The sequence below is a fragment of the Lonchura striata genome, chromosome 1A (assembly GCF_050655825.1).
Source record: "Lonchura striata isolate lonStrDom1 chromosome 1A, ASM5065582v1, whole genome shotgun sequence".
NCBI lineage: Eukaryota > Metazoa > Chordata > Aves > Passeriformes > Estrildidae > Lonchura > Lonchura striata.
The window spans coordinates 43,669,195-43,694,892 of record NC_140741.1 but is presented as its reverse complement, the minus strand read 5'-3'; the positions used below and the strand labels follow the sequence as shown (position 1 = coordinate 43,694,892).

At 37.2% G+C, this 25,698-nt stretch overlaps 1 long non-coding RNA gene across 1 annotated transcript; it reads right to left on the bottom strand.

Annotated features, from left to right (window-relative positions):
- Positions 1-5,212: 5,212 nt before the first annotated feature.
- Positions 5,213-24,258, bottom strand: LOC110479863 (uncharacterized). Its single transcript, XR_002467016.3, has 2 exons — positions 15,828-24,258; positions 5,213-8,090 (listed from the first exon to the last, which is right to left on the bottom strand). It is a non-coding gene; the product is annotated as an uncharacterized LOC110479863 (long non-coding RNA).
- Positions 24,259-25,698: the final 1,440 nt, after the last annotated feature.

Sequence of the window (25,698 nt, the reverse complement as noted above, 5' to 3'; positions counted from 1 at the left end):
CTTTTATTCTCCAGTGCTTTACCTTTGTATCAGATTTCCAGAGCTGTTTATGACAAGAACGAATATGGACCTTCCAGGCTATTTAAAATGGTGGTTAAAAAAAACAAAATAAAGCCTACCAACCAATAATGAACTTATGTTCTTTGTATTCTTACATTCATTATGGATTGCAGCTCAGGCAGAACTCATCAGTGTCAGCCCACACTAATATTAGACTGCCCAATACTCCTCACTACCAACCTGTGATTAAGTTCCTTATCATGTTCTCCAGTTTTATTCATGCTGGATTTTTTCCATGGCAGATAACAAGCTAAGATGAGCACTTTATATGCCTATGCATAACTTCCATGCTTCAACCACTAATGGATGACCAATATTAAGAAAAAAATACAAGCCAGTAGATCTGATCAAATTTTGAAAAAAAATTGATAAAATCTAGACATTTAGCAGTTGGCTTATTGACCTGGAGGAACTACCTTCCATAGGCAGCTAAACAAAAACTTGTGGAAAAATTCTCAGTGGGAACAGCAACAGAGAATAGAGGAACATCATTTAATGTTATGCATATATATAAAAGGGACATGCCTAAGAATTCACTGGCATTCTTGACTCTTACATTTCTAAATCCTTTGAGCGCTTGAACTCACCGCCTTAGAATTCTGTTAAAAGAAATTTTGTGTATGCTACTGTGCATATTTCAGTTTTAGTTATAAAATAATATTTAAAGAGAGATCTGGAATGTAAGGTTACATAAACTCAAGAAATAGCAGCCATAAATGGATTGCATAAAAGTTATACATAAGAGCAAAACAAGCATTTTTGGTCATTTAACAATTGTCATTTAAACATCTTAGTTACAGAGAGGTTTGTGAAACAGATTGTGTAAAATTGTGAAACAGGTTGTGTAAAATAAGATTCTTCATCTTGCAAATGCTTTCCCTAGAATTTAGTATAAAACATATATCAGATAATATAGTTAATGTAAAATGTAGTACGCTGAATCCTTTCCTAGGAAACAGAACAATTATGCTGAGTCTGTCCACTAATTAGTCCAATCAAATGCAAAGCCAGACAAAATATTTCACTTCTAACCATGAAATCCTGAATAATTCCCTTTTACTTTATGAATAAATGCCTCCAAGTTGAAATATTTACAACTGCATTATTCCTAAATATATCCAAATTCAAATCTAGTTCTTACTGAAATTTTGCAATACTTTCTTTAAATTAGAGCTTAAAAAATAGCCTAATAAAAGCTAAAACATGAACTATGGTGATACTACTATTGACATTTGAATGTTTAGAATACCATTTGTGTGTATATAAATATATATATATGCAAATAATAAAGCACTGTAGATGGCTAGGTAAATAGCCAAGGCAGATAAGAAAAGTAGACAGATCTTGTTCCTGTCTTTGGTACTAAATTCTTGCCACAGTCTCTGCAATTTACTTGCAAAGTCTGCGCAGATTTTTGGATGTTGGGACAGTTGCTTGATAGCTGAGTTTGGGGTTCCAGACATTTTAATATATTAGCCATCAGAAATTATTTTAGATAACATTACCTAGTTTTCCTCTTATTTTCCATGTTCATATAGAAAGTAAAAACTTTTTCATTCTCTTCAGACCAGTACTTGTTGGAATGTCACTATAATTCTCTTCCTTTGACTTGGTAACACCAATAACCTTATTATTTACCTTATGATTTTTCATCTTTTAAATCAGACAAACATTAGTAATTATGGTCGGGGTTTTAACTTAGCTGCAGTAAACCTTGCTCCCTACAGCTGGATCCTCCCAGCAGCACCATGCTCACTGGCTAGCACATCTCCCGTGAATGCACTGGTGCATTGTAAGCACCAAAAAATCTGCCTTTAAATGGTAAAAAAACACCTCAGGCTGCAGCCCAAACCACATTGGGTGCTTGAGCCAGGCCTCTGATAGTGTGTGAAGGGGATTTTGCTGGCCATGGACCTCTGGCTAGGGCTGCCTTAGACAATCAGGAGTCTGAGTGTTGACACAAGGGTAGGGGGTTTTTTCTATCCCATTAGCATGTTTCGTAACATTTTATATTATTTCTCAAGGAATCTCAAGTTCAGAACAGGTCACAGTTTTTTTAATATGCACTGAAACTAGAATAAATTAACACAGATACTTCTTACTCTATTCTAGACTAATATTAATATCTCCTGCTCTTAAAGTACAGTCATCAGTCTTTTGATATGACACTGTTTAAGGACTTTTAATATGTGTAGTTCCTTTAGAAAACAATATTCTCCATGCTTAACAAAACATTCCTGGAACAAGAAGTCATTCTGCATTTCAGCCTTCCAGACTCAGAAATCAAATGTGCTTGCTGCATGTGTGTTTTATTTTGTTTGGCTCTATTTTTCTCTTAGTTTGGAGATCAAAAAAGTAAAGCTATTCTGTAAAATTAAGGCCTGTGTGAGTTGAAAGAAAAAAAAGAGGGGAGACAATGGGGAATGTTTCATTCCGTATGAGTTGTATCTAACAGCTTTATTAACTGTGTGCTTCAGATGTTTTGCATTAAAACTTAATATTGAGAATGCTGAATGAGTGCCAAAATCAAGGGCATTGTTGGATAAATGCTATCACTGTGCCCAAGTTCTGATTTATCCCTACATAAATTGCTTGCCTGCAATTAAAGGTTCATTATTCTACCCTAAGACATAAGTAAACACCGATAATAAGGATTTAAATTACCATAATGGTTTCTATGAATTCTATCAATTTTTGTTTTCTTAGTTTTATGCTTTTAACAGCCATTATGTAGTGATATTAATATTGATAATTACTACGGGCATACATTAAATATTCTGTTTTAGTCTCATCCCAGTATCCGCCTGTACTTCCAAGCAGTCTGACTGTCTTCCACAATCCGCTCCACCATTTTATCATTGTGCCTTTTTCTTTTGTTCTAGATATCCATCTCTCCTACTTTTCCTGCCAAGTCATGCTATCGGCTCTCTTGTCCTGTGGCTAACATATATTTTTACAGGGTAAAATACAAGAGGGCAGAAAGGAAGGACTGAGGAAGGAAAGGAGGGAGCTAAGAGATTCCTGGAAAAACAGGCATGCTGATTTGCCAAGGAAAGGGATGATGATGCAGCTGCTGGAACACACTGGCTTAGAACACTGTGACAGTGTCTTATCTATTTTTTTTTTTTTTTTTGTATTACCACATATCAGTAGCCTCATAAGCTTTTCCTCTTTCAAAACATCTCCATTTTGGCTCTGAAGGTGAAATGCCCTGGAAGGTTTGAGCTAAAAAAGTTGTAGGTTTTTACATAGACTCAGATTAATGAAGCCATGCTTTTCCAAAAATAAACTGATTTTAAAGTGCCAAAAGACTTAAAGTCTTGTTATTGACTTATTTTTCTTCTTGTTTTTTTTTTTTTTTATTTCAAAAGGCAGGAATAACCACAAAAGTAAAACTGTAAATCCTATTTAATCAATTATGCAAAGTGTAACAGCTATTTATCAATTAAGAAATCAAGAGGTAGAAAATACCAAAAGTTGCATAATCTTAATTCATTTTTCTAGACATGGCTATGGGTGATTTGGTGAAAATAAATGATGCTGTCCCTACCCCATGTTTACTGAGCTGCCTGCACAGCTCAAGCAGAACACATGGAGCAGCTCTTCCCCTCCCATTGCACTGCCTGCAGCAATAGTTCAGCTTTGTCCATGGGATGGGTTAACATTTTGTGTCCTCACATGCCAGTCTCCTACTGAGGCAACATTAGATAGGATTTTAAGCATTTTAATATTTATAAAATTTATAGCTGATTCTATACTACAGGACTTTACCTGCTCATTGTTAACTATTAATCATCACTGTGGGATTGTTTGTAGGGATTGTCAAACATTCATGCTCACAGGTACAATCCTTGCTAAAATTGCTCTACAGTGTGGAGACATCAACATTTGCTTGATGCAATTTTCTTCATGAAACATGTATTCCTACCAATTATCAAAATTTATCTCGTCTCTATTTTATAGCTATTAAATAAAGAGCAGTACTTTAGTGTATATTGCCTGTATTCCCAAAGTGCATTTCACCCAGGTGATGGGCATAGTTTTTCAATAGTTTAAATAGTTCTAGAGATAAGAAGACAAGAAGTGCCATGATCTGGGTGTCCATGTACCCTTGAATACACTGTTCTGCATATTTTCTGGTATGTCATAGCATGCATTATTTAGTTAAATGAGCAAACACATTTATCCTCAGGCAAAGTGTATATTTGCAAGTAAAATGCAAAATATTTTTAATGCAGAATCCAATTAATTTCTGAAGGCAACTTTTCTGCACATTTGGGTTTGGGTTTTTTTGAAAGTTGGCCCAGTTACTTATTGTAATCCAACAGTATTACTCTGTCTTCACTCCCATATTAAAGACATATTTCTGCTTAAAGAAATTTCCTTTTATTTTTCTCCTTGGGAATGTATGTGGTTTGAACTGGATCATAGCTGGATATTTGTGAGTCTTGGTTAATTTTTCTTGTCAGCAGCCTTGAGGGGGGAAAAGGAATTTAATCAAATGGTTTAACATTATCTAGGCAAGAATTAAGTAACCATGTTCATATTATTCTTATAAGAACTTCATTAACCCCAGTGAGAATATTCATCTGAATGAAATGAACAAGATTAAGCTTTCTGAATGCTAACTAGCTTGTGTGATATCAGAATGGATGTCCATGTAGTCTGAATCTTAAAAATTGAGCTAAGGATAGAATTTTGATTCAGATGATCATTCTTCTGATTTGAGTGACCAATAACTCATAAAATGAAATTATTGGTTGCTGATAATGCAATCTAACAGTTCATCTAATTCAAAAAGAATTTTGTCAGTTAATATGTGAATTTTAGCACTTTTTCCCAAGGAATGTCCTTTGATTTCCTTTGTACATAAAGAATTGCAAGCTCAAGGCACACAGTGACAGGAGTTTCTCCATTATTCAGAGACGTGATTTGCAGTTGAACCATCTGGAGCAGTAAGACCTGGGACAGGGTTACGAAGAATCTGCTCAACCCTGAAAATTCTAAACTAAACTGAGACTTTGTTCTTTATTCATCAGATATCACAAGTTCTTGCGACAGGTCTTACATAATGTTCAGTAGATGCTGTAATACATAAACAAATAGTATTGGACTAAGAGAAAAAAGAGTCAATGTCTTAACTGTGAATACCTTTGGTTTTATGAATTTGGGTTTATTCCTAAGAAAGAATTACCTTTTCAGTGGTGGTTGGTAGGAAATATTTACAGAGGCTCAGTTTTAAAAGATACATTTTCTGCTACGTTTAGATTTTTACCTCTTAGGCAGAAAAAAAAGTAAATGTTGATATTACTGTGATTATTAAAATTAGAACTCAAATACATATTTGCAGAATTAGCCTAAAAAAGTACATCAAAAATAAAACACAAGTTTTATTAAGCCAAACCAAGCACAAAGGAATTTCTTCTGGAAGAAATTCTGTGTAAATCTCTAGTTTATGTGAAAGCTGTTTTAATTAGCTTTTGTAATTATCCTCCTTTTCTCTTAGTCTACATGTCAGTGTATATCCAGAAAACCAAATTACATTTAAGATAAAAAATAAAGTTCCACTAAATATGTCTTTCATCAAACTCAAGTAGGCAGTGAAGAAACTCACATTTCACACAGGATGTATCTGCAGAAGGAACTGTAAATGCCAATGCATGTTCCCCATAGCTCAGTGTTTCTTCTCCTGTTAATTCTGTCTGTTATGAAGTAGAAATAATTTTTCAGCCTTGCTTCTCAATGCTTGTCAGGCTCTCGAGTAGGGTTGTGGCAGCACTGCATGATGAGATCAGTGCTCTCAGCACAGCTGGTGGCATGGGGTGGCAGAGGAGAGCCAGTGGAAAAGGCAGACAGTACTAGGCAACTGATAATCCAGACATCAGCAGGTCATCATGAACTTCACTTGTCCCTAAGAACCAACAGTACTGTAGCTGATTATTTCTCAGAGTTGGAAACGGGGATTTTGCGGTCCACAGCCTGAAAGAGCTCCAGGGCAGCAGTCTGTTATGCATCATTACCTTCTCTCTATTCTTCAATAAATGAGACATAAAACACAGTGAATTATAGGACTGAGCAGCTGAACCTGTGTTCTGCCAACAGAGCTAAGACTGTGCAGACAGGGAATGGGGCTTCACGTGTGCCTTTGGACACAATTCTGTCTTCGCCTGACCTCACCTGCTACCATTTTCCTGAGAGTGTTTCTCACCTATCATGTGCCTCAGTACTCCTGACAGCAGGAACAATTGCAGCTCCAGAAAAGCCACTAGAACAGTCCCTGTTAGCACCTTTTTTGACTGCTGTCAGGCCTTGCACCCTCTCTCTCTGCTTTGCCCACATTTCTCTGCCTTGTGCAAACTCCTGTCCTTGCAAGGAGCGAGCCCTTCTCCCATGACAGCAGCAGAGGGCTCGGTCCCGGAGTCTGGGTGAAGTGGGTTCCTGACCTCTGCAGAGATACTCACTTCCCAATGGAAGCTGACCATCTCTAAGTTTTTGTACTCTGTCCAAAGGGATTTTATATCCATCAGACTTCCTTCCACTGAGAACATGTATTTGCCAACTATAATACAGAAGATTGAACTTCAAAAGAATTTTAGAAGGTATTATAACTAATTGAAAAAAACCTGGCTGAGTGTTCATCTTTGACCAAGACTTAAAAATCATTAGGAAACTGATTTCCTAGATTTCATTGGATACCCCACAAACACAGAAGCAGAAGGGTGAGCATATATCCAAGACAGCCCAAGTGTTTGCAGAGCTGTGTTGGGACCTGGCTGGAAAGAGACAAGCTTGGGACCTCCACAGGACACCCCTCCACCCAATGCACACAATGGTCTCAGCATTAACACAAGCATAAGGGCAAAAACAGCTCAAAGAGGGCAGAAACACCCGAGTCCAGCAGTGCTGACAGGGAAAAAGGCTGTGCAGCCACAGCCACAAACCCCTCAGCTGGTTGATATACAGGCTGAACTGGAAAGACCAAAGGGGAAAAGGTTGTGCAGGAACAGCAAGCAATGAGGTGTCCCACCCCAACCCTCCTATGAGCATTTGTTTCAAAGAACAGCTGTCTTCTATAAAGCTGACTTGAAAATTGGTATCTTCCTACTTCTGAGAGAATTCGTTCATTTTATCTTTTTACTGGCAAAACTATTGTTGTTTCTTTACATTCTTGCCAGCCCTGCAGAGCCACCTCAACACTGAGGAGGTGAACCAGAGTCTATTTTGGCATAAAGCAGAAAGGACACAGCTTGATCTCAGATCCCAGGGTGGATTTTCAGTGCTGGCAGTCAAGAAAGTCAAGGTTTTATTTGTAAATTAAAAGAAGGGTCAACAGGAAAGTCACTGGAGGGAAAAAAAATAGAAAACCAATATGAAACCCTACCACACCATTTATAGTCTCTTTATAGATGAGAGCATAGTTTGTGGAATGTAATTTGAGTTATAAATAATATTATTGTTCATTTCAGCCAAAAAGCTGTAGCTCATTCAATTAAGAGAATGGATGTGTTTGTGTTATATTACTCATTTTTTCTTTGTAAAATATATCTGTAATGATAATCTATGGAAATTTTCTTGCAGTGAAAAGGAAAAGGATAATAAAAGATCTTTCACAGACCTCTTCCAGTAAGAAAAATACCTGAGGATTATTTGATCTCTTTGTTCCCTTAAATCAAATAGCTAAAAAAAAAACAACTCAAAAAAACCCAAAAAAAAACAAACAAACAAAACTGGAAAAAGAAAAAACACACAGCAAAAGCCAAACCAATTTTAATGAAAAATAAATACAGGAAGAAATGTGAATTGGCAGATTTGGTTAAGGAGTTCAGTGTTAAAAAGGGACTGTTTGTACAAATCTGGGAGAGAGGCTTAGTCATTTTTAGTAATTTTCTAAATCCATTCAGCTCTCAGAGTGTCCCATTCCCTTGGGCTGTGAGGAGCAGCAGCGAGCCACATAATATATCAATCCTTAATGCTTGCTTATTTCAAGCACTGGCGATGAGGAATTACATGATGTCAAACAGAAATGTTCACTGCAAAAGAAAAGAAACATTCTTTTTGAAATATTTCAATTGAAACCATTATGCAAAAACACAGATACAGCAAGTCCAAAAATCTGAGATGGCAATAGCAAAAGTTTCATGGTACTTCTCTGAGCCATATAATGCTGACATTTCATTTTTACAAAGCTGATGGTTTTTCTTCTATTAAAAAAATTAAGAAATTCAGTTTAAAGAAAAATAAAATGTTAAGCACTATAAACCAATAATTTTAACAACAGATTGCAATATGTGGAATAGATTGCTTCCATCAGGAGTAAGGCAGCTGGGGGAAAAGTCAAGATGAATTCTTGTGAGACAAGGATAATGAGGGGAGGGGATGTGATTTTTTTTCAATTAATTGGGTTCACCCAATATCTACAACATGTATAGGAGGAAGTCATGAACTATTTCCACAGCTCTGTACATGGTTGTTGCTCTGTACAGGGAAAAGGCAGGGTGTGGGAGACAGACAGTGCTCTCCCTAGTGGATCCAGAGACCAAAGACCAAGCTCTGGCCTGTCCTGGTGCCAACAGCCATTTTCAATAGAAATAGTTATAAATAGAAATTGCTGGATGCAGGGTCTCAAAAGCAGCTGAACATGATGCTGGCCACATCACACCCATGACCAACACTAGTTTCAGAAAATGGTACCCATTGATCGTGGTTGTTTGGAGAGCCATGTGGGCAGACATTTGACTCATTTCGATACAGTTTGTGAAGGGTTTTGTGATCTGGATTTACAATAGTAAAAACAAGTGTGGTTATATCCCTGTGACAGTTAATCACAAAGGTCTCAAACTAATATAAGAAACTCAGTGCCATGGTGACTAGGCTATTTTGGCTATTTCCATCAGTTAATCTGAAGTAAGTATGTAAACCTGGGTCATGAGAAGTAATCTAGAATGCTATTGTTTTATAAGAAACATAGTTTGGCCATATTATTATTATCATTTCAGTCATCTGAGGACCACAGCCAGCAACTCCTTTTTATGGGGAGCTTGAAAACTTGAACAAATGAGCCAGGAAAAAAACAAACAAACAAACAAACAAACAAACAAGTTAAAAAAAAAAAAAACTAGGAATAGCTCAAATACCCTCTGACAATCTCTGCTAGCACAGAGTCACAATTAACATTATCCCTAAGCTGAGCAAAGGGACAGTCAAAACTGAACACAATGAGCTGCTTAAAGGAAGTTTTGAATGATAGCAAAGGTGGAAATTGTCACACAACTTCTCAGGCAGGCATTTTGTGGATGAGTTTCACCCATGCTGACTGAACCATCCCTTCTCACCTGAGCAGCTGCATCTTTTGCACCATAGGTAGCCATGAAAAGGGAATAAAAACCAGACATAAAATACAGCTGCTTGCACAGCTTGCCTGGGAAGAGGCCACCAGTCCTGGTGGAACTATAAGTTGAACACCTCTCCCAGGCCTGGGGGCACTCAGCCTCAGCTCCCATCAGGATCAAGTCATCATCCCAAGGAACACAGAGGCAGGGCAGGAGCTTGATCAAGCAGCACTTGGACCCCAACTCATAGGTGAGCCCTCGAACCCCATCACAATCAGGGTTACCTGGGACCAGGGCATGTCCCCAGTGCACAGAAACACCAGGGACCAACCATTCAGTCACTGTACATCATCCCTTACCCCAAGTATAAGTAACCCTCTGTGAAAAAATATAATAAACCAATGGGGAAATGGTGGTGAAATAAAAATAAGTTTCATATAGGGGAGTGCATTTTATTAGTAGATTTTTAAACAGATTTTTTTAACACCCTCAATGAACAAACTTGTTCATTTGTAAGAATAAAAAAGTATTCCCTTCTAATAAAATGTAGGTATGTAGATTGACAATGAGGTTTTCAGGCTTAATAAAATGCTTTGAGGTTTTAATTAAACCTCTGCCTCTGCGAACAAAAATATTCAAAATTTATTTACGGTCTGTACCACAGAGATGAAACCTTGAACAGTGATTGAAAAATGTATGGAGACAACGTTATGTGGTAGTTCAGAATACTTGTTGTCTTCTGTATCAGTCATCTCAGGCAATGTTAGAAAATTGGTGTTCCCTCCCTCCTCTACAACTGAAATCTGGGAAGACACAATAGGGTTGCTTAATATCGAGGAAAAACTCAAAGTAATATGATCATTTAGTTTTCCTTGCAGTATTAAATTCTGCCATGAATTGTTGGATAAAGTATAAGAAAGATGCAGCAGCAAAAGCTTAATTTCCAGAGGTATAGCAACCCACCGGGTATCATCGGATCTCACCTTAGGTACTGCCTATGTGGTTTGAAGGTGAAGTGAAAACATTTAAGGAAAAAAAACAAAACAAAACAAAACAAGGCTGTAATTTTGTAAATACAATTATAAGCTTTTTATGCAAAACAAGATCAATTGAAGGGACATACATTAGCTGATTAATTTGAAGATGTAGAGGGATAATGAAGAGGAAACAGTAAAGTGTCTAAAAGTGGGAAAAAAGACTGTTTAGAAGAAAACTTGCTTCCAACTTTAACTGTTTTCACAGAATTCTTCTGAAAATCTTATGGTAACATTAGTATTGTTGCAAGATCTCAGAACACCAGCAGGAGGTGGTTCAAAACAGACAGGTGAGATTCCTGGATTCCTAGGGAGTGTAAGGATTCACAGCAGTATTTGCGAGGACTTCAATACTGTGTTTGTCATTAGTTTTGCTATAGTGAATTGGGGAATTATCTATTATATTTTGAGCCAAAAGTCGTAACACAGTAAAAATAACATCCCGTAATACATTAATTTACAGAGCATCAACTTATGCTGCTTTTTTGTTATGCTGTATGGCAAATTTTTTTTGAAACACAATTTGGAATTGATATATGTTTACCTCATATTCATGTATATTTCTTCAGAAACATTTGCCGTATCTTAGAAGCAGCATATCTGCAATGTGATGCAGGGGTTACTATGGTGAGTTCACATCTCTTATTTAATCCTGTACCTGAGTAAACACACATTGTAACAACCTCTGTTAAAGGTGCTATTAGTAAAGTTATGTCAGCATTTCTATGAAAAAAATACTTGTTTTCCTGTTATGACTTGGTCAAAAACAAAGAAAGCTATTCCTAAACCAAATCCACAGAAGTAGTTTGTACACTTCCAGGGTATTTTTAGCACAGCATCAATACCTTTCTGAAGTCTTCAGACATAACAATCAAATTAAAAAATCAATGAATTTGTTTCTACTCTTTAGTAGTTAGTAATTTTTATTATAGTTATGGTATTTCTCACTTAGAAAAATGTTTAGGAAAATTTGGGGATTAGTTTTCATTTCACTGTTCCAGTTGGTACCAGTGGCCATTCAGTCAGGCATTAATTACAGCACTTGTTTAACAGCCCATCTGTTCTGCCAGAGTCACATAAAGACACTTTTGTATAAAGGAGAATTAGGTGCTTAGTTCTTGTCTTTAATGATTCAATTTAACTAAATGGCATCAGAAGTATAACATGTAGACTCCAATGCATTCTTTTTGAGCAATTATTTGAGTGACTTTCCAGCCTAACATTTATGAAATGAGTGCTTAGTTGGAAGTAATTGAATACTTTTATCTTTTTGGCACCTGTTTACTGTCCTAATCATTTGCTTTGAAAAAGAGTGAGTAAGTTTCTGAGAATATTTTTCTTTGTGAGCTACCCTGTGTATGTCAGGACAATTGTTGCATACATTTTTAGGTTTACCTGATTAAATGCTTTCCTTTCATTGGCAGTTATAACAAACTTTTGTGAGAAATGTCTATATTTGACAAAATCTCTTACAATAGATAATAATATTTTTGAAGTAAAACTGCTACAAAAGTATTTTTAAATGCATATGTGTTCATTCAGACTGTAGGTTTCAAGAACTTGAGTGGAAAAATCAAAATTTACCATTAAAAAAAACAAATCAGTTTATCCAACTTGTCCATAAGGTCTGATTATTATCCTGAGACTTGCATGTGTGCTTTCATGTTGACCTTGTTAAAACTGTACTTTTAAGTGAAACACTTTCTTCTGTGTTTCATGTCAGCCTGTAAGAGTGGATGGTCATTTCTGAATGGATAAACAGTGTGTCTGAACAAACACATCTTCCTCAAAAGTCAGGAAAAACATGGTTGGATGAAGAAACAGATCATAAATGTACATCATTAGCTGGTAACAAGAAGGGAAGGTTAGTTTTAGAGAATTTACTCCAATAGTCAGAAATAGAAAGATGTGATAGGATTTAGATGTTGCCCTGACATAAACTATAGAAGCTTGATCTTTTTATACAGCTTAAATTAGGGCCTTTCATGTTAAATGGAGTAATAGATATCGTTGAAATAATGTTGATGGTGTTTTGGAGAGTGGCTCCAAGTTTTAAATGTTACAGTATTTGGGTGTTACTGCACAACTTGTTGCTCAGCTCCTGCATAGGATAGACCTCGAGCTCTACAAAACCAAACACTACAGCACTAGAAGATGAGAAATGTCCTTTCAATCTTCTGTTGTAAGGCCTTCATTCCAAAGACAAGCCAATATCTCACATTGCAGTATTAGAGTCAAAAGCGGCAAACTAAAAATTTTAGAAAATACTGTTCAATAACATAAACAAAGGAATAGCAGAACATAGTGAATTTTACTTTTCTTATGGTATGTGCCTATGAGTAGAACATTACTAAGGTACCAGCCTACCCACATTTCTAAACAATTATCACTAAGAAGATTAGTAATCTTTTTTATCCTTTATTGGGATGCTGTATTCATGTTTTCCACACCAATTATCTTCAGTTGAATTAATGTACAAATAAATCCTTCTAAAATAATAAGTCAGCATGTTATTTCTTTCTTTTTCTCTTTCTTTCACTTGTGCATAAAAGAACTGGAGCAAAGCAGGACTGGGATGAATGAAATAAGTTCTGCATTCAGGGATCTTTATTGGAAATTTTTCACACCCCAAAGGTGAATATACTCATGTGATATCAGCAGGGTAAAGCCTGGTAACTCTGTCCATCTCATGATGATAAGACACAAATGAGTTTTTCAAATAAACAGAACCCAGGAAAAAGCATCTCAGCTCTCTGGAGAAAACCAAGAGAAAACAGCATGGTTCACCAGAGCAATGGGCTAGCAGCCACCTCCCAGCATCCCTTAGGCAGTCAGTATGTACATGCTGGAACAGCTGACACCTCTGGCTTCATTATGGCCATTACCTTTAGGAGTACATTCAAAGTATAACCTTGAGATGACAAAAGTATAGAATAGAATACATGGAAGAGATTTTAAAAAATATTGGTCCATGGCTAAAAATTTGTACCAGCATGATAGCATTTGTTGTATGTATCACTTTGCTGAGTCACAATTGTTTTAAAATTATCAATATATATTCATTGCTTTTGCTTAGTTTTAAGTTCCAGAACATCTTAGTGACAGTCATTGGTGGCTAAAATTTTTTTATGCTGCTTCTTTATTCTTATGACAGGAAATTACAGGTAAAGTTATAAACACAGATTCCAGGCCTTGGAAGTTGTGGAACAGACATCCTTGGAGCATAATTTCACATTATTTTCATCTACTACTATGAACTATTAGAACCAGAAAGCAAAAAAAGACACAGTATAATGATTTTTATCATTATCCACATGTGTAAAGTATAGTGAATGGAAAAATTAATTATCTTGTCAATATTTTGAATTTCACTTTCCTGTCATGACAAACACAACCATGTGTAAAATAACAGATCTAAATCATATCATACTAAACAGTTCAGAGTTTGAAGGAAGAATGAAAAAATATAAGAGTTATGTAATTAATGAATGTATAAGTAATGTTTAAGAATATTGCATTAAGTTCAGCTATCCAATTAAAATATAAATGTTCATTACACATATTACCCGATCAAAAATTCTATAAACACTGATTTTCATAAAATCATTGTGAAATATGTAGACAATTATTGTCACACTTTCCTTCTAATCAGAACTGAAAATTAGGTCTTAAAACATCTCTTACATCACTACCTCTGATGCAGCTTGAAAACAGTAGTAGTAATAGTCAAGACCATCTGGTCTTGTGATTCAGTTTGGATTTCATAGCCACCATGGACAGTTTCTCTATTCACTATTAAACCATCATTTTGCTTCAAGGCAAAGTTTTCTTCAAAGTAAATAGAAAATTTCAAAACATTGCAACAAAAGATAAAACATCTTGTTTTCCTAGAAATCTAAAAATTACCTTAATTTACAAAGTACCTGTGATTTCTAATACAGCTCATTTTATCTTTTTTTTTTACTTTCATTTATCCAGAAATTGGATTTGAAAATTTAAAAGTCATTTTTCTGAAACTATTCTTAAAGTCATTGCAGGGGATGAGAAAACCAGAAAATTCCACTAGGAAACCAGACTGATATTTATGGAATAAACCTGTGTTCCTCAATCTCACCACAAGTCTTGTTAGAAAGCATGGTTTTACCCTTCTTGTTTTAAAGCAGATTAGTCGGTAATGTTCTGATTATTGAAGCTGAGAGAAAAAAAATTTCTGGATGCTGCAAGAATATGATTTTTTATATTTTTATTTTTTACATTTCTTTTTTACACTAAAAAAATTAGAAGATGACAAGGCTACTCAGGCAGACATTTGCCAGTCATAAAATTCTAATCTGAATAAATATCTTAGGGTTCAGTCCATGTTTTGACGTTATGATTTGCTGCTTACAAACTCCAAAGCAAGTGAAAACACAGAGTAAATAGAAGACTAAGTGGCTGATGGACATTTTTAATTTAGTTTGAAACAGGTGTCACAGGACTTCTCACACCTTAAAAGCATAACTCATCTTGTACCTTTTTATTTCTATTTTACTATAGAAAACATCATTCATACTCTGAGAAAATTTATTTTTGTGTCAGTCAGTGTACCCTCAGATCAGATCTTTCTCCATGCCAGAGTGAAGTTTGTCACATGCATAATTGCTGCCTGCAGGAATAGGAGGGACATTGAGTTGAGTCCTTTCCAACAGTTTACACCATTGGCCGGTGGTGGAGGAGAAGATGAGTGACACCACCTCAGCTATGGTCACTCCCAATTCCTTTGGTTTTAGAGATAGAATGGTTGCAGAAACTGTTCTATGAGAGAAGGAGAACTTAGAAATTTCTTCTGACAATTAAAGTTGTTCACTGGGTGAAGGGATTCTCATCCATTAAATGGCAGAGGAAAGGCTAAAACAGAGTCCAAGAAGAAAGTGTAAAGTGTGACTGTCTCAGGAGGCACAAATTTTCCCCTCTAAGTGAAAGCATTAAACTTAGCACAGAACTGGGACATTTGAAAAGATGTCTGTTATCATTGTTCCTATTCAAGATGCTGCATGAAATTGGTGATAGTTAGTCCAGCTGCACACATCATAAAACCCATGTCAAAAATCTCAGTTGTTTACAGCTTAACGTAAATCAGAACCATACTGAAACACATTCTATAACTTGGAGTTTCAGTCTCAATACAAGAAATACTTGTTTCCTCTTGCCAAAGCAGTGAAGCTAGAATAGCAGATCTTTAACATTAAGCCAAATATGGACAAGAAGGAGCTCTATACACAAACACTTCTAGAAATAGAAGTATATTCATTTTCAAGTAGAAATATCACTAAGCAGTACACACAGACATTGCATCTGTACAGGAAATGGACATTTCCCACCTTCATAATTACATAGGACTATAGAAAGTAAATTTCTCACTTACCACATAGCATTACTTGCAATAACAAAACAAATTTTATCTTCTGAGTGTCCTTATTTTTCTGGAATGGAGGTGGGGAAAAACCCAGCTCAGTTCATCAGCATGTTTAAATAGTGTCTTTGAGAAAGCATTCAGAAGCAAATATGTACTGTTGCACTGGGCAGCTGCTCTTGTGGATTTCCAGTTAAACAAACATCTATTGCAAGGTATGTCTCGTAAAGAGGTTGTTTTCTCTAGGCTTTTTCTAGGGTCATGGTCAACACCTGGGAATTGTGGTTTTCAGATTTATGAAATTACTAGTTGATATTTGTGCACATTTGCAAAATCATATAATGAACAATAGTGGTGTATGAATATGCAGCACATACAAGCAAAATATTAAATTCCTGTGAGAATTGTCAGTTTCCAGATTTTACTTCAAACTCTACTAAAGGAAGTCAAGCAGAGTAAGCAACTAAAGTTTTACCATGTTTAACAATGTTTAACATTTGAGAGGAAAAACAAGAAATAGAAACCAATGGTGACAAAATCAATATGTAATAAAGCTCTGTTGTAGCAATACCTGTCTGTTTAATTTCTGATTATTTTCTACAGGCAAGAGCAGAATAAAGAATGATGAGTCTTTGCAGGAATTGTGCCTGCTCATTGTGCTGGGCTCACAATCTTCCCTGCCATGTTCATTCAATCTGCCGAGCCAGGAAAAAGCTTTACTAATGGGATTTGACTAAAAGAAATACTAATTGTTACTGGAAGTCAAGAGTCACCTTTAGTACTTCAGGGATTTAAAAAGAAAAAACAATATACTAACAGATTTTTCTCATCAAGTACTATTTTAAGCAGCATGGTAAATACATTTATTTTCAACTTCAGAAAGACAAAATTCCCCAATTTAGAGATATTTTTCTTGAGTGCTTCTACAACTGTACAGAATTACAAGATCTCAGCTACTGCCAAGCCTCTGTACTCACTTTTGAGTTAGTGCTCAAAGTGGAGTGAAGTGTCTAGCTTTTTTTTTCTCTGATTTTTGCAGCTGTGTTTGATTTCAAAGTTTGATTGACAATTATCTCACTTTGACAGAAGCTTGATTACTTGGGCTATGAAAAGATTCTTTATGCTGTTTTGTAATATGAGGGGTTTTTTTATCACAGGTTTTTAGCATTAACTCTTACTTGTTATTGAACAGCCACAACTGCTATATTTTTAATTAAAACTAAAATATTATGTGCCAGTGACTAATGTCTACTTACTTCTTGTATTTTCTTACTTCAATGAAGTTTTAGCACAGGTAAAATACAAAATTAAATTTTCTCCAAGAGTTCTACTGAGCAAGGACTTTGATAAACTCTGTTAATTTAGGATTAAAGACAGAAATAAAAGCCCAAAGTAAAGGCCCTTTGATAGCAGTGGGGGATGAGTAATGGAAAATGTTCTTGCTGTGGACTAATCAGAGTGTAATTGCTAAAGGAACCAATCTTTCTTAAATTGCAAAGGCAGTAAACTCAATCAGTCATAATGTCAAAATATTGCAGTTCAGTTGAAGAATTTTATTGAACTAATTGATTTAATTGTTTTAAGTAATGCCATTATAAGAGTCATTATTAAGAAACATTATTCTCAATATAATTTTCTGAAACATAAAAACTTTTTATGAGGCAAGTGATTTTCATTTCAAAAAAAGGATGAGACAATGGTTTTGATTTAAAACAGCATCTTGACTAGGCTATGTTTTGTTAGAAACTACCAGTACTTGATTTTGGATGTCATTATGGATAGTGTGAAGCACTTTGTAAGTAAGGGGTTCTTTAGGTACATTTAGCCTAGTTTAAACAGGTCTGATGGCATTTTCTGAGTTAGAAAATTTGATTCATCTAATCCAGAGATAATGGACAAGGGATGTCTGCCTTGTGTTTTTGCACACCCTCCTTTCATTCCTGCTTAGCCATGAGGGGACATTGTACAAGTGCTGTAAATTTTGCAAGTTCCAGAATTAGCAAATTTATTCAAACTGTAATAAGCAGTCCTGGCTTACCTTCCAGTACACTGCCTGCTTATTGCCATTTGCATCTCTCTCTCCCATCTGCCAGACGTTCATGCAGACACACAGTTAGTGGGAACAGGACAACACTCTGGGTTAAAAGGAACCTTTTCTTCCCCTCTCATATGTATATATGACTATTTGCAGTCCCTGAGGAAGCTAAGAGAGTGAAAACACTGATTGGGTCAGTGGGAAATTGGCACTGCCTCTTTTAGCATCTGCATTTGCTTTTGTTGACTTAAAGGAGTTGTGGGACTACAGAATTAGCATTACTCCTACAAGGCTCAAGCCCAGCTGGGATTTGTGGAGCAAGAAACAGGAACCCAGATACGTCAGCCACTGGTTCCCTTCCTCTCCAAACAGTGTTTGGGCTGAATGAAAAATTCATCTCATTGACACCAGTTCTGACACAGTATCTCTTAAATTCAAAGCCAGAGGGAGAGTGCTGCATGTAACCCTATGTAAACTGCAAGTGCAGTATCCTGGCCATATCTGTGTAATCTGTCTGTGTCTGTGACAGTGACAATAAATATTGACATCATTGCAAAGCCAAGTGAAGTGTTTCAGAGGTTTTCATGCAACCATGAACCCTTCATGTGTTTCTAGCAACAGCCCTCTGTTATTGAGTCACAGCAAACCTGATGACGTAAGTTTTGAGGGGGAGGTAATGTAACTTATTAGATCCAAGGGCAGAAATCAGGAGGAAACAATCACTTTTCTAGATGTCCGAAGGTAGAGCTAGTTAGTCTTTCAGAAGTGGTACAAAATCAAGGAGGGAGCAAAGCGACTGAGTTCTCATAAAATGACTTTCTTTGACTGATATTTGTGTTCAGAATGTCACTTGACAGACTTCCTGCCATCAAGTTGTGGAGTCAGTGTAGCTCAGGGGTTCAAAAGGCTCTGGTCAGAATGCCTTAAAAGCCTCTTGGTCAAAGCTATGCAGGAACTTACTGCAGCTGCAACATGAAAATAGGGTTGTCATTACTGTTGCTTTATCACTGTTATTTTTAGCTATTACATATATGTCTCCTGCGGCTTTACTTCTCAATCAAGCACTATTATATCATAACAACATTCAGGCAAGTAGTACTTTTTCTAATGCACTTTTTTGAGGAACGATTAGAGCTTAAAACTCGGGAAATCTTAGGATTGGAAGTCATGAAGGCAGTTCCCCATGAAAGGCCTCTCAGGATTAGGTGTGGTACGGAGAGGCAGGGGACACTGCTGGGTCAGATTCAGGCTGCCACCACATGAGGCTGCTAAACTCGGTGGATCAGTGGCTTGATCAGAGAGTGCAAAGCCTTGCAGAATTTTCACAATTTGGTCAGTGCAAAAGTATGTTTTGCACAAGGTAGCAGGAGGGATATAAAAACATGACAGTGTAATAAACATGTTTCAGCTAGTATAATAAACAGAATGTGGAGCCTTCAGAGCTGAGCCAGATTTCTCTTACAAAAGAGGAAAAGTGCATAGCCAGGCATTGTCTCATATGACAAATGATAATAATGAGCAATAACAATAACATGAATCACTGTTATAAGTCATCTGGTGATTTAATTTTTTTTTTTTTTTACAAACTATAAAGCATTATAGAAAGTCACTACCATGGGGTGTGGTATACTATCAAAAGAAATATGTGGAACTGAAAGAGACAAAGTTTTTCTAGCTATGAAGTTTCAAAAGAAAAAATTATAGGAACAAGAATGTGTCACATGGAGTATATTTTTAATCTTTTTTTGCATTGCCTTTTGTTTCATGTGGCTTTTTTACATCATTAAATAGCTGATAAATGGCAGACAGTTTTTGTGAGGACTTTGCATGCTCCTCTGATGCTTAGCCTTGAATGTATTTGCCCCTATGATGTCCAAATGAAACAGAGATGTACTACATTCCCAGTTTTGCAGTCTGAGGGCTGTGGAGCAGAGAGTGGATTAAATTCACCAAGGGCATTGCAACACCTGATCCTGAGCTGTTGTGAGTTTATGTGAAAGGTATGTTTTGGACAGACATGCCCATGCTCAAAGTCAGTCCAGCCCATGGAACCCTTAGTGCAACAGAGGAGAACCGAAATGTTGTTAGGCTGTCACATCCCACACCAGTAGGTGTGTGCTTGGTGTCTTTTGAACAGATTGGGTAGATTGAACAGTGAAGAAACTTTGACTTTACAGAGCTCAAGTTGCCCAGATGCTAAGCTGCTTAGCCCTGCTAAGAGTGCCAGATGAGGCACTCTCTCCCTGGGGAAAATGTCAGTGCCTAGCACACGGGCATGTGAGCACTGGCTCTCCATGAATGTTGCCTTAGACAGGTGTTCAGTAAGGAGGAAAAGTCTGCAGCAGAACCAAGAATTATGTTTTTTTTCCCTGGACAAACTGCAGGACCCCTGGGGAGAATTCTGGGAGTACAGTGTGTCAGTCTCACTGTCAGAGGAATGTAATGGGCTCAGACTCTGCTGGGCCAGAAATGTATTGGCTTCACCTCTCTATCATTGATTAATAAATGGGAAATTGTGGCAAGGTGGCAGCACCCATATGTCTCCAAAGGCATGCTTTTATCCTTGTGTGCAGATAAACCTTTTTAAGAATCATATATCATTGTAACTGCTTCTAAGGAGCTGACTGTTTTCAGGGTCTGAGAAATGTTGTTAAGTGGTGCAAAGAATTATATACTCTTCAGAGGGCACAAATAGTAACACTAGTCTCCCACAAAGTCTGCTAATGAAAAAGGAATCTGATTGTTTTCTCAGGCTGGTTTAAAATGTAGCTTGTTTACATTAACATCTTATTACTTTTATAATCAGAACTGTGTTATTACTGATGAAACTTAGTTATCAGTCGCTTTCTTTATATGTTTTATAAAATTTATTTATATATTTTATAAAATTTATATTTTATCTGCCTCTTTGCTTCCAAGGAAAATGTGTCTCTCTCTTCTCATATTCCCATTAGGTTGTTGTAGACAGCAGTAATATCCCTACTTATCCTTTTTTTTTCCAGGTTAACTCCTTCAACCTTACTTTATATGCCTTGCACTCCACCACCATCTTGTTGTATTCCTTCTTGAGGGAGCAAAACTCAAAATTGCCTGATGGAGGAGAATAATCTCTTCCATACCTTTGACCTGCTGGCTGTGCTTCAGCTAATACAATCCAGATGGTTTCATGAGAAGTCTTCCAGGCCTTCCCTCTGTGACTGTGGGGTTAGGAGTCATGATGGCCAGGCTTGCCACCCCAGCACCTCATGCTGGCACATACAGAGGCATTTGAGAACTGTACACTACTAAGCAAATATAGACTCCTCTGGCTCACTAAACATTAACAAAAATAAATGTACACATTCCATGTGTTCCCTATTAAATCATGAACAGTGAGCTCTTCCCAGCCTGTGTGACTGGGAGTGTGCTTATCTCACAGTAGATAGCTGCAGATACAAGCTATAGTGGGCATGTCTGGTCATGCAGTGGGAGAGGTGAAGAAGGATCTATAAGCAGGCTAGCCTAGCATGTAATCCTGCTGGAAACCTTTCCTTACAGCTGAAGGGCCTCAGTGAGAAGTGGCAGCAGAGGTAGAAACCACCCAGATGAAAGGTTCTGGCAGGATGGATCTGAGCTGATCCAGTTCTGATGAATTGTTCAGGATTTAGCTAATCATTGCAGCTGCTGCAAAAATTAGCCTCCTAAAATAAGGATGGAGATCAAAATATTAAACTAAGTTTAACTCCTTTTCTTTCTGGACCTGCATGTTCTCCAGGTCATAAAAGAAGCAGAGGTTCCAAAGCCACACCTAATATGATATTCCTAGAACTCCTGAGTCTCAGCAACTCTCACTGCCCAAATCATAGGTGTCAAACCTGTGGTACAGTTGAGAGCCTGAATCACTTGCTCAGGTTTGGGTACAACATGGCAGCAGCCATAAGAAACCCCAGGCACTCTGAAGCTGAAAATGCAGTTCTCTACCCTTTGCAAAAGGCAGAGTGAAAAGAGACTGGATAAATTGCAGTAAGACTTCTCATATATATCAGTACAGAAAGGGATATAATAGCTTGATATTATTCATCTATTATATTTTAAAAACCATAAAAGCATAGTTTTATACTCCATAATATGCAGCAGCACCAATTAACTTCTTTAGTAAATTCATCATTCTTTTGCCATGCAGCTTTGTTTGCTCAGCTTCATATGCTCTTTCTAGCACACATGGACATTTTTGGACTAAACAATAGCAGACATGGGGTAAAAATCTGGAGGATGTTTTTCCTCTGCTCCTGACATCATTAAAATAGAAAGAAGACATAAAAATTGTGTGGCAAATTTTTCTTCAAAATAGTATGAGTAATACCTTATACCCTTCCCAAAGTCTAGACTCATACTGCAAGCCTTTAAGCAGCAGTCTGAAGTGCATTACAGAGGCTAGCTATGACCATAAGCCCCTTCTAGGGGGTTTGAATCATTTTCAGAGACATTCCTTTCTCCCTCTATTGAAATTATATGGACACTGAAGTCAATTGCTTCCATTCTTAGTCATTGCAGTGAATTGCCTTTTGTTAGGTGTTATGAACTTCCAGTTCTTCTTTTTACTTAAAAATATTGGGCAGCAATAAATACATTCTGCAGTGGTAGGAATCATTTCAACAGGGAGAGGTAGTAATGTCACAAAGGAAAAATCCTGTGCTGTCTGTAGTCATACTTAATATTATAAACACACTAAGTCAAAAAGTACAGTAGAAAAGCAGTTAATATATAGTAAATTATAGTCATGACTCTGAAACTTGCGTTTATTATTAGGAATCCTATTTCTTAAAATCACGTGAGCTTTATTTAATATTCTTCTTTAGCTCTTCCTCTTAGTAGCAGTGTAGCAAATGCAGCTTTTCATACTTGCCCTGTGAAGATCATTATTGCCAGAGAGACTGAAATAAACTTGGGGATAAGAAGAAATTCTGTTTTTGGAAAGGAAACACGGATGTTGCAATCTTTTTTGGAACACACCAGTTGTTCTGCTACACATAACACATTTACCAACTATCCTCAGTTTTGTTTTGCAAAATTTGTGAATATTAATATTTTAAAAGAGCACTTTGAATTCTTTTGTGAATTGTTATGTGTGCTTGCCACAGTTATATATTTACATATGTATGTGTGAAGACAAAAAGGCCCTTAAGCCAAAACCCCCACTTTCTTCAGCAAATCTATTTAAGAAGTCAGTGGACTATTGAATTCCTCAGTAAGTCCTTTTTATAACTTGTTTCTGGCACATGGAGTGTTGTTTGCCTAATGTCTGGCCATGTCTCACCTAGTTGCATTCCTGCCATCAGTATTTTTGAGATCATCTTTAATATCTTTGTGTCTATGTCTGTGGCACTAAGCAGTTTCACAGACTCATCAAAACATTGATTGTAAGAGACTTGTGGAGAGCAGCTGCTCCAGCCTCCTCCACAAGGAGCAGCTTGCACGAACACCAGGTCATCTCAGACACAGCTTTGCCTTGTAAAGCCTCAAAACCTTCAAGGACAGTGGCTCTGCACGTCTGCTCTCTCACCAACCTGCCCCATTTTGCACTACCATTCTCTTCATGTCCACTCTGAACCTCCCACACTCTGGTTGCTTCTGCCCCATGTCTGGGCTTCCTGGCCCAGCTGAGAAGAGTCTGCCCCTGTAATCTTTGTAACTATCCTTCAAGTAGCTGTAGCTTGTTCTCATGCCTGCCTTTATCTTTCCCCAGTTTAAACAAACATCCCTTTCCCAAACTATCCTGTTTTGAAAAATTCAAATGTTTCTCTCTGGCTGAAATCATGCAGCACCTTGAATTTGCAGGATCTGAGTGAGAATTCAGGGTGCTTGAGGTGCAGGAGATATCACTGTCCCTCTTGGCCTTACACTTTAAAAAACTGAGAAAAAAAACCTAATCTTTAATGGGCACTTCTAAGGGTAAAATACATCAAGAGTCAAATAAAACTGAAAAGATCCCTGCAAGAAGCTTCCTAACCCTTTTAAGGTGAGGTTTGGGCTTCTGTACTTCTGTATACATGGGTATGTAGAGTCAGGTGCTTTGGATGTAGCTGGTTTATCATTACCAGGATTACCTTTAATTGTAGTGTATTAGTGTAGAGCAGACAGCCACAAAAAAATTGCAAAATACACTTTGGTTTGCCCTGCACACTGTCTCATTGCCAATGACAATGAATACAGAGTGAAATCTAAACACAGAGCTACAACAAAATCTCCTTCAATTTCAGAAGATAGTATTTGAGCAAGAAGCAAACACAGACAGATAAAGGCTCTTGTGTCAAGAGGAAAGTAGCATGATTCAGAGAGCAGCAATTACTACAAAATAGAAAAATGTTAATGAAACATTTAACATGACCTCAAGCTCCATAAAAACAAGGACAAAATAGCTGGGGGGGGGGGGGGAGAGTGCTTATTTTTTTGGTAAAAACATCTCCAGCATGTTTAGTACAACCTTATTTCATGCTGTAAAGCCTTTTTGTCAACCTAGGCTCCAGACACAGCAATATAAGCAGCCATGGGGGCAGCACCACAGCCCTGACCTTCGTTGCCCAAGCTCAGATCCTGGAGGCTGACCACCAGCTGCATGGGGGAAAAAAGTGGGGCAGAGGCAGGCAGCAGAACATGCTGGACTTCCCTCTGCATGTTTGGGGGATCCCCATGTTTGGGGGATAGCAAATACAAAGCTCTGAGCCAGCACCTCCAATTCACACAGCTCTAAGCAATGGGCTGGGAGGTTTTGTGCCCTAAAGAGCATTGTAGTCTTCAGAAAATAGAACCTGTTTTATGGCAGATATGGGAGGCTGTGCCTGGGGGGCAAAGGATCACTGAGCCTTTTTTAATGGCACTGCCATCACTGCCAGCTCTAGATTCTGCCAAAAACCTCTGCTCTGGAAACAACCTTCTAACTCTAGAAGATTCTGGAAATATGCACTTACAGCTACAGAAGATTGTTCCTGCTTCTGCTGTTCAGGAAATGTGGCTCAGTCCTCAGATCTGCTGTACCTGGATATTTCTTCTGTCACCAATTGCAGGTACTACTGCAGCAGTTTTCTCTATAAGACATAAGGTAGCCGAAAGGCTCCAGAAGAGAAAAATATAACATCTACCAAATATCATAAATTTTAACTGCAGTTAATCTGGCTTTCTCAGAGAAAAGGTAAACAGGGGTCTGGGATGGGCAAACACTTCCTGGTGAGCTTCAAGGTGCTCCATAAACACTGAGGTGACTAACAGAGCTTGTAGAATGATCCCACAAATTAACAAAGAGCTTTATTTAGTAATTTTTGGTGGAAAAGTAACCAAGAGTACAATTGACTCTTTTTTTGAATGTAAGTGGAGCTCCTCTGACTGCATTACTCTGAAGCAGAGACATGTCACACATGTTAGTGTGTGACAAAGCTAGTTCCATCTACAAGAGGCAAGAGTGGATATGGCAATGTTGTGCTTTCTTTTGTTCACCATTTCCAATATTCTAATCAAGAATTTAATCCTGTTCTTTGCCAGAAAGCAAAAAGAAAATGTTTTGTTTTTTTCTGTGAACTCCTGCATGACCTCAAGCAATACTAGCAAATACAAAGTTTTCTTTACAAATAGTGAAATCAGCCAAGCTGAAGACAAAACAGAAAAGGGTCTTGAGTTAGCATGTGCCTCCCTTCAGTGGGAAGACTGGACACTGACATTTGTGCTCTGATGATAGAAGACTTTTCTGATGAAAATTAAGCGGTGCTTTTCTAGTTATGGATAGGCAGAAAGAACTGGCAGAGTTAAAAAAAAAAACTGTGTTAAGAAACTGTGTTAGCTGGCTCTTTGCTGCAGAGAAAAAAATGCCTACAGGCT